This window comes from Filicampus tigris, chromosome 7, assembly GCF_054856515.1.
Source record: "Filicampus tigris isolate MCC_2025a chromosome 7, RoL_Ftig_1.0, whole genome shotgun sequence".
In the NCBI taxonomy this organism is placed as follows: domain Eukaryota; kingdom Metazoa; phylum Chordata; class Actinopteri; order Syngnathiformes; family Syngnathidae; genus Filicampus; species Filicampus tigris.
The window spans coordinates 24254070-24270016 of NC_141223.1; the positions used below are offsets into that span (position 1 = coordinate 24254070).

Consider the following 15947-nt stretch of genomic DNA (forward strand, 5'->3'; position numbering starts at 1 on the left):
TATTGAAAAAATTGGGTCTTCCCCAAAGGTTTATAGGGTGGGTGGAACTGCTGTATCAGAACATTAGCAGCAAATTCATGGTTAATGGGAATTTGACAAAAGCAGTCCAGATTAACTCAGGTGTGCGTCAAGGCTGTCCCTTATCTGCTCTCCTCTATGTTTTATGCATAGAACCACTGGCACAGATTTTGAGACGGGACAAAATGATTAAGGGGGTGAGTATCCCTGGGGGCGGAGGACTTACAACAAAGTGCATCTTGTACATGGACGATTTTAACATCCTGTGTTCAGATCTTTTATCTGTGACAAGGGCCTTGGACTTGACTGACTGGTACGGAAGGGCCTCTGGGTCAAAACTCAATAGAGCTAAGACCCAAGCACAATTTTATGGACCGTGGACCGCGACAGAAAAGACAGGACTACCCCTGACACTGATACAAACGGACCAGAGAATACTTGGGATCAAATTTGGCAAAGATGGGGGCGGGGAAACAAACTGGGGTGACGTGATAGGGAAAGTGAGAAAAAGACTTGGTTTTTGGGGGCTGAGAGACCTGACTATAGAGGGGAAAGTTTTAATTATAAAAGCTGTTATTCTACCCTTGCTTTTATTGACCAGTTCTGTTTTTACCCCAACAAGAAATGTGCTTTTAGATTTGGACCGCGCCTTCTTTCATTTTATCTGGGGCTCCAAGTGGGAGAGACTGAAAAGAGACACCATGAAGAAAACCAAGGAAAATGGAGGAAAAGGAGTGCCGGACCTCCATCTCTTCTTGGGGAGCCAATATGTAGCCCTGCACCTGAGAAATGCGCTTGAACCATCAAGTGCCCAGAAGAGCCAAGCAATGACACGTTTCTGGATGGGTTCATACCTCCGGAAACTAAAATTAATACCGACTGATCATAAAATCCCTGTGTCTTTTAATCTGCCACCATTTTATTCTTTTATCAGGAATTTTTTAAGAAAGTTTGAGTTGGAAAAAGAAGAGTGTCATGTTTTAAAAAATCACAGATCTCTTATCTCTGTTGTGCAGAAGCGGGAAGCAGTGAGTCCAGTTCCCGGCCTCGCATTTGGTGAGCCCACAACGGTTTGGCGCAATGTCAACCATCCTGCCCTCTCAAACAGACTTCGGGACCTGTCATGGATGGTGGCCCATGAAATTCTCCCGGTGAGGTCCGTTATGCACTCCCGAGGAATGTCAGCGTCTTCAAATTGCCCCCGACCTGGTTGTGGCGCCCACGAGTCGGTGAGGCACCTCCTCTGGGAGTGCAGTGCTGCTGTAGACCTGTGGGCGACAGCCGGCCACCTACAATTCCCGGACTTGCCAGCAAGGGAGGCATTAAACGCACAGTTTGTGCTCTATGGGGTGAGCCAGTTGGAAAACCCTAAAGAACACTTTGAAAAGCAGTGGCTCACCCTCGCCGCCATCAAAGACGCCATCTGGACCTCCAGAAACTTGCTGGTAAGGAGACACAGACAGACCCCCCCTGTGGCTGTGCTCCGAATGGCCGCAGCTACCCTGACAGCTGCTGGCGGCAGGCCAAGGACGCAGCCACCAAGAAGAGTCGTCTGTGCCCACCCGGAGGAGGGAACCGAAGCTACACATAAAAGGTCTTGGCAGCGACGGTCTGGTTCACCGGGAGAGACTGCTGAAAAGGAACAAGAGGGGTGAGGAACTCCTATGGGCGCCCTGAGAGGACCGGAGGAATGCTGTTTGAAAGGGTAGGATGAGGTCCCAATTACTAAGGACACTACGCTTCTGTACAACAGGCTCGATATGTTCTATCTAATCTGTCTTTTAAATTTCAGTATATTATGCATAGTTTACCTGGTATTATTAAGGTTAACATGATGACTTTTAAGCTAACAAGGATATTGTTTGAACATGTTGTTTTGTGAATAGAGCTGTGCTCCATATTGGAGAGATGTGACTAACATTTGTCCATTGTAACAATAAAACTTGTTCAAAAGAAAAATCTGTTCTTATCAGTTTAATATCTGATACGTCTCTTATCTGGGGACTATATATTAAATTGATTTTTGGAACTGGGAGATGGAAACGGGGCTTGCTCCGTCCACTCCATGCATCGACCTGGTATTGCAGTATCTCCAGGAATGGTGCACCTCCTCTGCTGGTTAACAACAAGCATTAAACTTGGTCTGATGTTTCACGGTGGTGTTTCGGTCTTTGCAGCCAATACTCATGATTACGAATGCCCCATGTCGCAGTATCCTAAGAAGTGAAGGCAAGACGTCTGATGTTGAAAGTTTGCAATATCATTTCAGAAGGATATAGTTTAGTATTTTATTTTAATCTTTTTCCCTTTCAAGATAGAAAAACAATTAAAAGAATACAAAGTCATAGTTTTATCAAGAAAGACCTTTGTTTCCCACCATAAGAAAACATTGTCTTGCTCTGCCCACGCTACTCCAAAAAGAGCTAAAGTAAACAAGGATATTTGTCATACTTCAAATTTTATTAAAATGCTGTTACACCACTCGATGTCAGCAGCGTAAAATTATGTTCCTGACCACACAAAGAAACAGGAAGTGAAGCATGGGGGCTGGGACAATTCCCGCTTTGAATTCTTGGTAGAAGTGAAGCAAGGCATGATGGGAATGTTTTTGCAGATTCATTTTACCTCATTCCTAATGGTTTAGGTAATGTACTGACTGAACGATACTATTCAACCCTTCTGCCTCTTGCGGTATTTTGACCAAAAAATGGACACAATCTTTTCTGAATATTTTCTCACTTTCAAAATGTTCAGTGGCACCAGACAAATCCATACATATATAGTTTCTATCCATCTATCTATCTATCTCTCTCTTTATCTATCTCTCTCTCTCTATCTTCCATACATATATAGTTTCTATCCATCTATCTATCTATCTCTTTATCTCTCTCTCTCTATCGATCTATCGATCTATCTATCTATCTATCTATCTATCGATCTATCTATCTATCTATCCATCTATCTATCTATCTCTTTATCTATCTATCTATCTATCTATCTATCTATCTATCTATCTATCTATCTATCTATCTATCTATCTATCTATCTATCTATCTATCTATCTATCTATCTATCTATCTATCTATCTATCTATCCATCCTATCTATCCATCCTATCTGATCACAACAAACTCTGACAACTAGTCCAGGTGGTCAACAGTCTCTTTGCCGTGGTTGTAGTTGATATAATTAAAAAAATATTTTTGGCTTTCTTTTCCTTCAAAATTCCCTGAACCATTCAGTCAACAAGTGCGTTTTGTTAAAGTTCTCACTGCACGTCTTCACGTCTGCAGGCGCAGGCTGTGAGCCTCGGCTGGATTGGGCAGCGTCTTCGGAGTCCACCGTCGTCACAACGGTCGGCCGCCCCCGACAGCGGAGCTCCTCCCCGACGTTCGGCAGCAGTTGCACTCGCTCACTCGCCGGCGGAGAACCTCCAGTTACCGCGGCAACGTTGGCCAGAACATTTTATTATTTAACTAATTCGGGGGCTCAACTCATTAATAACCAATTGTTTGTCATTAATAGTCAATTGTTAATAAATTCTAATGTTCATTTGGTTCCCTCTCGCTCTCTCTACACATCATTTGAATTTGGTACAAATAATGAAGTAGTTAAGACATCCGCCAAACCCCTAAAGTGAAATTCCTCTAAGCTCCAGCACAACCGCACGTATTCCTTTGCACACGTGCACGGCTGGCGCGTGTGAACGTATGTGCGTGTACTTACACACGTCTGAAAAGGCACAGCAAAAGGCAAAGCAAAATTTAGCAAATGGCAGCCAATGTCACCCCGGAAGCAGAAACGCTACTGGGATGACCCCAGCATAATCAGAAGGTTCTTATCTTGGCGCCACCTGGAGGATTAGGGCTGTTCACACTCTCAACACTAATTTTATACTTTGGCTGCGTAGTGCACTCGTCACACAATAGTTTCATTCGGTAATCATTGAAAAATGCACGAAAACACATCAGGTTTACAATGCATCAAAAATCATGATTTAGAATGGGACTCATAAACTCTCACTGCACAGTATAAGTCTGTGGGCTGATGTAAGCAGACACACGTACACAGCCTGAAAGTCTTGAGTGCGCGTGAACGTCCGTGCATGTGCACGTGCACGCACGCACATGCACGCGCATACATTCATATCCACACATGAACATTTGGTAAGTACTCTTACTTCACTAAAATACTCTTTGTCATAACTGTCCCATTCATCTCACAAACACACACGCACACACGCACACACACGCTCACGCGCTCGCGCACGCACGCATGCACATACGTTTCTTGTCAATCACAATACAGCTTTTTATGCATGGAGCGCCACTCCCACAGCGCATACATCAGCGAAAGCAATGAGATTTGCATACAGCATTTTCATTTTCCAATATGAGCGCGCGTTTTCACTTGCACACGCGCGCACGGCTGAGGCACGTGTACGTGAGTGTATATTCCTGTATGTGCACGCACGCACACACACAACAAATCGACTCACGCAAACTCATGCCACAAGCACATACGTCATCTCGAAGCAAAATCATTAGTTGTCCTTTAGCGCCACATGGTGGATTAAGGCTGTTAACACTCTAAACTCCAATTTTCGATTTTCACGGTTTAGTAGACCCGTCACACAATGTACTCATCGGGTATTCATTGAAAATGCACGAAAACACACCAGGTTTACAGTAAGTCCAAAATCATGCTGTATAATGGGAGTCAATGGGACAAAAAATGGCAAAATACGTCCTGCGTAGTTAAAACAATGAAACCAGCTAACTCATGCAGGACTCATTTTAAAAATGACAGCATGGTGCCATTTTGAACTTCGGCATGTTCTGACCATCTGGGTGAAAGTTCAGCTCCCTCGTGTTATTTTTTTTATGCTTTGGCTTTGATGTAAAATTCTTTGATCTGAAATATCCAAGAAATGGTCAAATACCGCAGGAGGGTTAAACCGGTGGAAGAGTGAGGCATCATCCAGTGTGAATGTGTGCGTATGTGTCGACACGTGTCTCGCAGATGAGCCGTGACTGAAGAAGCTGTGTGTGCGAAAGAGGTTGTCCTTGGTGAGTAGGACAACTCATACTTACCTGGCAGGAGAGATACCATGATCAAGAAGGTGGTTCACCCAGGGTGAGGCTCAGCCATTGCACTCTGGCTGTGCTGACCTCTGCGAATTCCCCAAATGTGGGAATCTCGACTGCACAATTTCTGGTAGTGGGGGACTGCGTTCGCGCTATCCCCTGATAACTTTGTCAAAATCAACACACCTGTCAATTTCTTCTTCTTCTTCTTCATGATGCGCATCGTAGGATACATCTGTCACATAGTAATTGTGGCATAACCATTTTGTCAAACGGACCCTCAGGCCCCGCCGGATGCCCATTTTTTGGGCCGGGGGGTGGTTGGTGTCGGCTGACAAATTTTTAAAAAATAGCTGGACTAAGCAAGTGGCTTTTAGTCGGGCCCACTAATCGGCCCTCATGGGTGTGACGTGCTCGCGGGGCGGCGGAATTTAATCTCAGCCTACTCGGTGAAAGGCTTCTTTTTAGGCTTCTTTCTACTCCCGCGTCGACGCGAGCGACAACTGATGTTATAGGGATTGTGGTATTGCCCCTCAGCACCCCCCGCCTCCTCTTGTAATAGTATGCCCCAGTTGTAGGTGGGAGGCGCGGGTTACGTGATGTGAAAATAAGGAAACACAAACACGCTTGAACGCACGTTGTTGTTGCACGTCTCTTCTTACACAAACAAATGCCACATTGATTAACATGACTAACGCATTGTGAAATACGCCATAGCCAAGCAGCTGTGTATAGTGGTTTGCTGGAATGCTTTTATTTTGAAGGAGGGGACGTGTGTAAGATAAATAAGTAACTTGACTACGACTTCTGGCTGCTGTTTGACCCAAATAATTGTACGATAAATCGAGCCCGGGGCTCGCAATGCAAGTAAGCACACGCACGTTGGCTAAGTACTACTGGCGAGATTGAAGCGTGTCCACAGCGGGTTCAAATTGTAAATTAGTCAGCTAATGATCTTTAAAAAGCCTCTGCCGTTAGAGCATTTCTCCCGCGGAGATGTCAATTGTGGATGCTTTGTTTTTTGGTCGCAGGGCGGAACGGGGCCGACAATGTTTATGAATATGGCCGAGGGGTCGCGGCCGTAAGGGTACCCAAGTCAAGGGTGGAGGGTCGCGGCCGGACAGACAAAAAATGGTCTAATGCCCAGCTCTGGTAAACTCTCAATACGCATTTGTGGATGCTCAATAGGCATTTGTGACTGTGTTTACGGATATGATTTTTTTGACACATTTGTGGATTGAAATGCGCATTTGTAAATGGTTTTGCTTCAATAATGACCCCATAGATTGGCCAGTACCATTCAAACCCGAGCATCGACAATTCTGGTTGGCTAATACGTCTATCACTCAAACACCAAAGGGGAGGAAAAAAATACATTTTTGAATATAAAATGACACTTTCTTGCGATTGGATTATTGCGCCAGGTCAAACCTCGACGTCGATTAAATTTCGATTTATCGTGCAGCCCTAAACTTATCATTGGGTTCAGCGCAAGCAAAATTAGTGTCCACCAGACATGTCCACGACACGTGTATTGCTGCTTTGCTATTGGACACTTTGGGCCACATAACCCAAAGTACCCAGCAATTGCTCAGCTTTCGTTTCATTTGCAGGCGGGCAAAAACAACACAGTTGCACTAGTCATTACCTAAAATGCGCGTAGTTGTTGTTTGGGCTGTAAATGTGTTTGTTATGGCTATTTGACGTTTGTCACCGTCACTGTAGCTCATCCGGTCGGGAATGAAGTGGACCCCTGTGCCGATATGTAGTTATCGCTTCTCGGCCTTTTGGCTAAGTCTGCGATCACCTCCTTTGGTTGTGTGTTCTACGCCTGTTGTGGCAAAGAGCTAATTCACAGGGGGATATATTGTCCTAACGGTTTGTGTTGAAAATCGCTTTTTTTTCTTAGGTCGGGTGCTGACGGTAAGTTGTTTGTTTTCCTTTAATTTTGTGGTCCTCCCACCATGTCGGCCACTTATGCCGGCATGCGGAGGTACCACAGTGTACGCTTCACCTTTAAGGACACTGGTGGAGGGACCCCGGGGATGTCCAGGTTGGACTTCTCCAGGAAATATGTCCAACAGACCTTAAAGTTTAAAGCTAATGAGCTTAATTGTATAATAACTTTGCCGTTTAGTAAAGGATTTGATGTTAGCTTTAATTCTGCTGCAAACCTTCGAGAATTTTGGACCCGGTTTGAAAATGTAAAAGCCCAGTTTTCTGTGTTTAACGTTGAGAAACTGACTGATAATGCTGCCAAAACAGTTATTGTCAGAATGTTCAATGAGACAGTTAACGCAGACGACATTTGTTTTTGGCTGGGTAGATATTGCGCGGTAAAAGGTCAGGCTGTGAAGGTGAGGGATGCGGACGGCATTTGGAATTGCGCTTGGCGGGTACCCATCCAGCAATGGCAGGACCCTCAGGGCTTCCAGGGCCTGAAACATCTCCCATCCATGATAGTCTTGGGCGAAAACCGAGGCTACATCCACTACCAAGGTCAACCCAAGCTCTGCCACAAATGTGGTGAGCACGGGCACCTGGCAGAAGCATGTGAGCAAATCATTTGTGGGAAATGTAGAGTAATTGGGCATACTTTTGAAGAATGTACCAATGGCAGAAAGTGCAATCTCTGTGGGGAATCAAACCACCTCTACAGAAATTGTCCAAAATCATTTGCCAACAAATTGAAGGCCGGAAAAGAAATGGGACAGCTTAATGGAAATGAAGGCAACAAACAAATTGAAAGTCATCAGAAAAATTCAAATCTCCCTCCAAAACCTGTTATTGGAGTAGAGGAAACCGGTGAGGAGGGGGAGGGGTGTGTATCGGCTCCACAGCTTAATGGAAATGAAAGCAACAAACAAATTGGAAGTCATCAGGAAAATTCAAATCTCCCTCCAAAACCTGTCATTGGAGTAGAGGAAACAGGTGAGGAGGGGGAGGGGCATGTATTGGCTCCACCAACAGGGAGCTCAGAAGAAAGTGGCATGTTGCAAGACCCGCCCACAAGCGAATCAAGTGAAGCCATCTTACAGCAGACTGACAGTGAGGACACTCAGATCCCTTGTGCACAAAAATCCAAAAGGCTAGCATCTGAAAGGTCTTCTGAGTCCCCTTTGACTTTAGAGAAGAGGGGAAAGCTTTGGAGCTCAGACAGTGAGGTGGATGAGCCCAGAGTTTTCCCCTGCAGCACACCAAATGAGCTCTCCTTTTTAAATATTAAATTGCAATCAACGCCCAAAAGTCACAATACCATGAATTTAAGGTTGCGTGAGAAACCATCACCAAAAGTTTCTCGGAGAAATAATCATGTACCCAACTCTCCTGCCGTACATATGAAGGAGGAACTGCAGTCTCGAGAAATAACTTAATGGACGGTTTTAATACTCCCTTTTGTGTTTTAATTTTAAATCATACCTGCAACTCTCACATTCTCAACTATAAATGTTAGAAGTGTGAAATCAAGGATTAGAGCCCAGAACGTCTTGTCCTTTTTAAAAACTATTAAGTCTGATGTGTTTTTAATCCAAGAATGTGGTCTACCTTTTTTAAGAAATTACAAACAGTGGGAGGAAATGTGGCCACACCCATCATTATGGAGTGGCTCAAATGAAAATCGAAATGACGGGGTGGCCATTTTAATAAACAATTCCCAAATTGAGGTTAAAAGGAGCACGGTGGTGGAAAATGGACGAGCACTGTTCGCACACCTAACATTTATAGGACAGGATTTTAACCTTTTAAATATTTATGGGTCTAATGATAAACATGATAGGTATGAACTTTTAGAAAACCTGCAGCCCCACATGCTAGGTCGCGCACCATTAATTATAGGAGGGGATTTTAATTGTGTTTTAAATATAAGGGATAGAAAGGGAGCTGGGGAGGATTTTAAAGTGGACAAAACATCTGTTTTACTGAATGACATGTGTCGGGTTTTTAAATTAGTCGATTGTTTTAAAACCATGCATCCAAGAGAGGAGGGCTTCACGTGGTTCAGTAGTGATAGCACCAGAGCCTCTCGCATAGACTACATATTTACACGTGATTGGCCACCGACGGATGCTAGATTAACGCCTGTTTTCTTCTCAGACCACCTAGTACTGTCATGTACTCTTTCACCGCCTTCTGGTGTCACCATTGGAGGAGGACTGTGGAAGATGAACTGCTCCCTGCTGGAGGATGAGGCCTTGGTTGCTAAATACAGGGAGCAGTACAAGGACTGGCAAACACTTCAAGACTTGTACGAATCGAGGGCACAGTGGTGGGAAATGATAAAGCTAAGAACTCAGAGCTTTTTTAAAAGAGCAGGTAAGGAAAAAAGAAGGAAGGAAATGAAACACATGCTGGGCCTGCAAAACAGACTACAAAGGTATTTTAATTTATCACAAAAGGGCATTAATTTTAATGAGGAAATTAAACAGGTCAAAAAGGAACTGAGACTTCTAGCAAATATCAAAAGTAGAGGCATAATATTAAGGAGCAAAGAAAAAGAAATAGAGGAAGGAGAAAAATGTACCAGGTATTTCTTCAAAAAAATTATGAGCAAGGGTGGGGGTATCTTCAAGCTGCAAAAAGGAAATGGAGTGATAACGGAAATTAGCAGTGAAATAAACCAGGAAGTCGAAACTTACTACCAGAGACTGTATGACAAGAAAGATACTCAATTAGAGACAATGTCAGAAGTATTACATTTCATTGAGAAAACCGTGACTGACAAAGTGTTATTAACTCAAGATTTTACCCGAGAGGAAATAAATAAATGTGTAAGACAATTCAAAAAAGCAAAGTCTCCAGGAGAGGACGGCCTCTGCCTTGAGTTCTATTTGACCTTTTGGGACTTGTTGGCACCAGATTTAATCACTGTTTTTAATGAGTTGGACAAAACAAGACGACTACCAGATAGCTTCAGAGTAGGGATAGTCGCACTATTGCACAAAAAGGGAGACAAGACTGACCTTGGTAACTGGCGACCCATTACGCTTTTAAATGTTGATTGCAAACTTTTTAGTAAACTTTTAGCTATGCGTTTGTCTGTCTTACTGGACGAATTGATCGACCCTGATCAAACCTGTGCCATAGCGGGTAGGAAGATCACAGACAGCCTCACGCTGATCCGTGACACAATTTGCTACACAAGAGACAGAAATATGCGGTTAGTAATCTTAAACTTGGACTTTGAGAAGGCCTTCGACCGAGTTTCACATCAATACCTCTTTAGGCTATTGAAAAAATTAGGTCTTCCCCAAAGGTTTATAGGGTGGGTGGAACTGCTGTATCAGAACATTAGCAGCAAATTCATGGTTAATGGGAATTTGACAAAAGCAGTCCAGATTAACTCAGGTGTGCGTCAAGGCTGTCCCTTATCTGCTCTCCTCTATGTTTTATGCATAGAACCACTGGCACAGATTTTGAGACGGGACAAAATGATTAAGGGGGTGAGTATCCCTGGGGGCGGAGGACTTACAACAAAGTGCATCTTGTACATGGACGATTTTAACATCCTGTGTTCAGATCTTTTATCTGTGACAAGGGCCTTGGACTTGACTGACTGGTACGGAAGGGCCTCTGGGTCAAAACTCAATAGAGCTAAGACCCAAGCACAATTTTATGGACCGTGGACCGCGACAGAAAAGACAGGACTACCCCTGACACTGATACAAACGGACCAGAGAATACTTGGGATCAAATTTGGCAAAGATGGGGGCGGGGAAACAAACTGGGGTGACGTGATAGGGAAAGTGAGAAAAAGACTTGGTTTTTGGGGGCTGAGAGACCTGACTATAGAGGGGAAAGTTTTAATTATAAAAGCTGTTATTCTACCCTTGCTTTTATTGACCAGTTCTGTTTTTACCCCAACAAGAAATGTGCTTTTAGATTTGGACCGCGCCTTCTTTCATTTTATCTGGGGCTCCAAGTGGGAGAGACTGAAAAGAGACACCATGAAGAAAACCAAGGAAAATGGAGGAAAAGGAGTGCCGGACCTCCATCTCTTCTTGGGGAGCCAATATGTAGCCCTGCACCTGAGAAATGCGCTTGAACCATCAAGTGCCCAGAAGAGCCAAGCAATGACACGTTTCTGGATGGGTTCATACCTCCGGAAACTAAAATTAATACCGACTGATCATAAAATCCCTGTGTCTTTTAATCTGCCACCATTTTATTCTTTTATCAGGAATTTTTTAAGAAAGTTTGAGTTGGAAAAAGAAGAGTGTCATGTTTTAAAAAATCACAGATCTCTTATCTCTGTTGTGCAGAAGCGGGAAGCAGTGAGTCCAGTTCCCGGCCTCGCATTTGGTGAGCCCACAACGGTTTGGCGCAATGTCAACCATCCTGCCCTCTCAAACAGACTTCGGGACCTGTCATGGATGGTGGCCCATGAAATTCTCCCGGTGAGGTCCGTTATGCACTCCCGAGGAATGTCAGCGTCTTCAAATTGCCCCCGACCTGGTTGTGGCGCCCACGAGTCGGTGAGGCACCTCCTCTGGGAGTGCAGTGCTGCTGTAGACCTGTGGGCGACAGCCGGCCACCTACAATTCCCGGACTTGCCAGCAAGGGAGGCATTAAACGCACAGTTTGTGCTCTATGGGGTGAGCCAGTTGGAAAACCCTAAAGAACACTTTGAAAAGCAGTGGCTCACCCTCGCCGCCATCAAAGACGCCATCTGGACCTCCAGAAACTTGCTGGTAAGGAGACACAGACAGACCCCCCCTGTGGCTGTGCTCCGAATGGCCGCAGCTACCCTGACAGCTGCTGGCGGCAGGCCAAGGACGCAGCCACCAAGAAGAGTCGTCTGTGCCCACCCGGAGGAGGGAACCGAAGCTACACATAAAAGGTCTTGGCAGCGACGGTCTGGTTCACCGGGAGAGACTGCTGAAAAGGAACAAGAGGGGTGAGGAACTCCTATGGGCGCCCTGAGAGGACCGGAGGAATGCTGTTTGAAAGGGTAGGATGAGGTCCCAATTACTAAGGACACTACGCTTCTGTACAACAGGCTCGATATGTTCTATCTAATCTGTCTTTTAAATTTCAGTATATTATGCATAGTTTACCTGGTATTATTAAGGTTAACATGATGACTTTTAAGCTAACAAGGATATTGTTTGAACATGTTGTTTTGTGAATAGAGCTGTGCTCCATATTGGAGAGATGTGACTAACATTTGTCCATTGTAACAATAAAACTTGTTCAAAAGAAAAATCTGTTCTTATCAGTTTAATATCTGATACGTCTCCTATCTGGGGACTATATATTAAATTGATTTTTGGAACTGGGAGATGGAAAAGGGGCTTGCTCCGTCCACTCCATGCATCGACCTGGTATTGCAGTATCTCCAGGAATGGTGCACCCCCTCTGCTGGTTAACAACAAGCATTAAACTTGGTCTGATGTTTCACGGTGGTGTTTCGGTCTTTGCAGCCAATACTCATGATTACGAATGCCCCATGTCGCAGTATCCTAAGAAGTGAAGGCAAGACTTCTGATGTTGAAAGTTTGCAATATCATTTCAGAAGGATATAGTTTAGTATTTTATTTTAATCTTTTTCCCTTTCAAGATAGAAAAACAATTAAAAGAATACAAAGTCATAGTTTTATCAAGAAAGACCTTTGTTTCCCACCATAAGAAAACATTGTCTTGCTCTGCCCACGCTACTCCAAAAAGAGCTAAAGTAAACAAGGATATTTGTCATACTTCAAATTTTATTAAAATGCTGTTACACCACTCGATGTCAGCAGCGTAAAATTATGTTCCTGACCACACAAAGAAACAGGAAGTGAAGCATGGGGGCTGGGACAATTCCCGCTTTGAATTCTTGGTAGAAGTGAAGCAAGGCATGATGGGAATGTTTTTGCAGATTCATTTTACCTCATTCCTAATGGTTTAGGTAATGTACTGACTGAACGATACTATTCAACCCTTCTGCCTCTTGCGGTATTTTGACCAAAAAATGGACACAATCTTTTCTGAATATTTTCTCACTTTCAAAATGTTCAGTGGCACCAGACAAATCCATACATATATAGTTTCTATCCATCTATCTATCTATCTCTCTCTTTATCTATCTCTCTCTCTCTATCTTCCATACATATATAGTTTCTATCCATCTATCTATCTATCTCTTTATCTCTCTCTCTCTCTATCTATCTATCTATCTATCTATCTATCTATCTATCTATCTATCTATCTATCTATCTATCTATCTATCTATCTATCTATCTATCTATCTATCTATCTATCTATCTATCTATCTATCTATCTATCTATCTATCCTATCTATCTATCCATCCTATCTGATCACAACAAACTCTGACAACTAGTCCAGGTGGTCAACAGTCTCTTTGCCGTGGTTGTAGTTGATATAATTAAAAAAATATTTTTGGCTTTCTTTTCCTTCAAAATTCCCTGAACCATTCAGTCAACAAGTGCGTTTTGTTAAAGTTCTCACTGCACGTCTTCACGTCTGCAGGCGCAGGCTGTGAGCCTCGGCTGGATTGGGCAGCGTCTTCGGAGTCCACCGTCGTCACAACGGTCGGCCGCCCCCGACAGCGGAGCTCCTCCCCGACGTTCGGCAGCAGTTGCACTCGCTCACTCGCCGGCGGAGAACCTCCAGTAACCGCGGCAACGTTGGCCAGAACATTTTATTATTTAACTAATTCGGGGGCTCAACTCATTAATAACCAATTGTTTGTCATTAATAGTCAATTGTTAATAAATTCTAATGTTCATTTGGTTCCCTCTCGCTCTCTCTACACATCATTTGAATTTGGTACAAATAATGAAGTAGTTAAGACATCCGCCAAACCCCTAAAGTGAAATTCCTCTAAGCTCCAGCACAACCGCACGTATTCCTTTGCACACGTGCACGGCTGGCGCGTGTGAACGTATGTGCGTGTACTTACACACGTCTGAAAAGGCACAGCAAAAGGCAAAGCAAAATTTAGCAAATGGCAGCCAATGTCACCCCGGAAGCAGAAACGCTACTGGGATGACCCCAGCATAATCAGAAGGTTCTTATCTTGGCGCCACCTGGAGGATTAGGGCTGTTCACACTCTCAACACTAATTTTATACTTTGGCTGCGTAGTGCACTCGTCACACAATAGTTTCATTCGGTAATCATTGAAAAATGCACGAAAACACATCAGGTTTACAATGCATCAAAAATCATGATTTAGAATGGGACTCATAAACTCTCACTGCACAGTATAAGTCTGTGGGCTGATGTAAGCAGACACACGTACACAGCCTGAAAGTCTTGAGTGCGCGTGAACGTCCGTGCATGTGCACGTGCACGCACGCACATGCACGCGCACACTTTCATATCCACACATGAACATTTGATAAGTACTCTTACTTCACTAAAACACTCTTTGTCATAACTGTCCCATTCATCTCACAAACACACACGCACACACACGCTCACGCGCTCGCGCACGCACGCACGCGCGTACGTTTCTTGTCAATCACAATACAGCTTTTTCTGCATGGAGCGCCACTCCCACAGCGCATACACCAGCCAAAGTAATGAGATCTCATTTGCATACAGCATTTTCATTTTCCAATATGAGCGCGCGTTTTCACTTGCACACGCGCGCACGGCTGAGGCACGTGTACGTGAGTGTATATTCCTGTATGTGCACGCACGCACACACACAACAAATCGACTCACGCAAACTCATGCCACAAGCACATACGTCATCTCGAAGCAAAATCATTAGTTGTCCTTTAGCGCCACATGGTGGATTAAGGCTGTTAACACTCTAAACTCCAATTTTCGATTTTCACGGTTTAGTAGACCCGTCACACAATGTACTCATCGGGTATTCATTGAAAATGCACGAAAACACACCAGGTTTACAGTAAGTCCAAAATCATGCTGTATAATGGGAGTCAATGGGACAAAAAATGGCAAAATACGTCCTGCGTAGTTAAAACAATGAAACCAGCTAACTCATGCAGGACTCATTTTAAAAATGACAGCATGGTGCCATTTTGAACTTCGGCATGTTCTGACCATCTGGGTGAAAGTTCAGCTCCCTCGTGTTATTTTTTTTATGCTTTGGCTTTGATGTAAAATTCTTTGATCTGAAATATCCAAGAAATGGTCAAATACCGCAGGAGGGTTAAACCGGTGGAAGAGTGAGGCATCATCCAGTGTGAATGTGTGCGTATGTGTCGACACGTGTCTCGCAGATGAGCCGTGACTGAAGAAGCTGTGTGTGCGAAAGAGGTTGTCCTTGGTGAGTAGGACAACTCATACTTACCTGGCAGGGGAGATACCATGATCAAGAAGGTGGTTCACCCAGGGTGAGGCTCAGCCATTGCACTCTGGCTGTGCTGACCTCTGCGAATTCCCCAAATGTGGGAATCTCGACTGCACAATTTCTGGTAGTGGGGGACTGCGTTCGCGCTATCCCCTGATAACTTTGTCAAAATCAACACACCTGTCAATTTCTTCTTCTTCTTCTTCTTCATGATGCGCATCGTAGGATACATCTGTCACATAGTAATTGTGGCATAACCATTTTGTCAAACGGACCCTCAGGCCCCGCCGGATGCCCATTTTTTGGGCCGGGGGGTGGTTGGTGTCGGCTGACAAATTTTTAAAAAATAGCTGGACTAAGCAAGTGGCTTTTAGTCGGGCCCACTAATCGGCCCTCATGGGTGTGACGTGCTCGCGGGGCGGCGGAATTTAATCTCAGCCTACTCGGTGAAAGGCTTCTTTTTAGGCTTCTTTCTACTCCCGCGTCGACGCGAGCGACAACTGATGTTATAGGGATTGTGGTATTGCCCCTCAGCACCCCCCGCCTCCTCTTGTAATAGTATGCCCCAGTTGTAGG

General features: G+C 44.3%; 4 non-coding genes across 4 annotated transcripts; all 4 read left to right on the top strand.

Annotated features, from left to right (window-relative positions):
* The first annotated feature begins 1945 nt into the window (after nucleotides 1-1945).
* Nucleotides 1946-2130, top strand: LOC147145310 (U2 spliceosomal RNA). Its single transcript, XR_015087636.1, has one exon. It is a non-coding gene; the product is annotated as a U2 spliceosomal RNA (small nuclear RNA).
* A 2972-nt stretch (nucleotides 2131-5102) lies between these two features.
* On the top strand, nucleotides 5103-5266 carry LOC147145311 (U1 spliceosomal RNA). Its single transcript, XR_015087701.1, has one exon. It is a non-coding gene; the product is annotated as a U1 spliceosomal RNA (small nuclear RNA).
* A 7009-nt stretch (nucleotides 5267-12275) lies between these two features.
* LOC147145312 (U2 spliceosomal RNA) lies at nucleotides 12276-12460 on the top strand. Its single transcript, XR_015087631.1, has one exon. It is a non-coding gene; the product is annotated as a U2 spliceosomal RNA (small nuclear RNA).
* A 2903-nt stretch (nucleotides 12461-15363) lies between these two features.
* Nucleotides 15364-15527, top strand: LOC147145313 (U1 spliceosomal RNA). Its single transcript, XR_015087623.1, has one exon. It is a non-coding gene; the product is annotated as a U1 spliceosomal RNA (small nuclear RNA).
* Nucleotides 15528-15947: the final 420 nt, after the last annotated feature.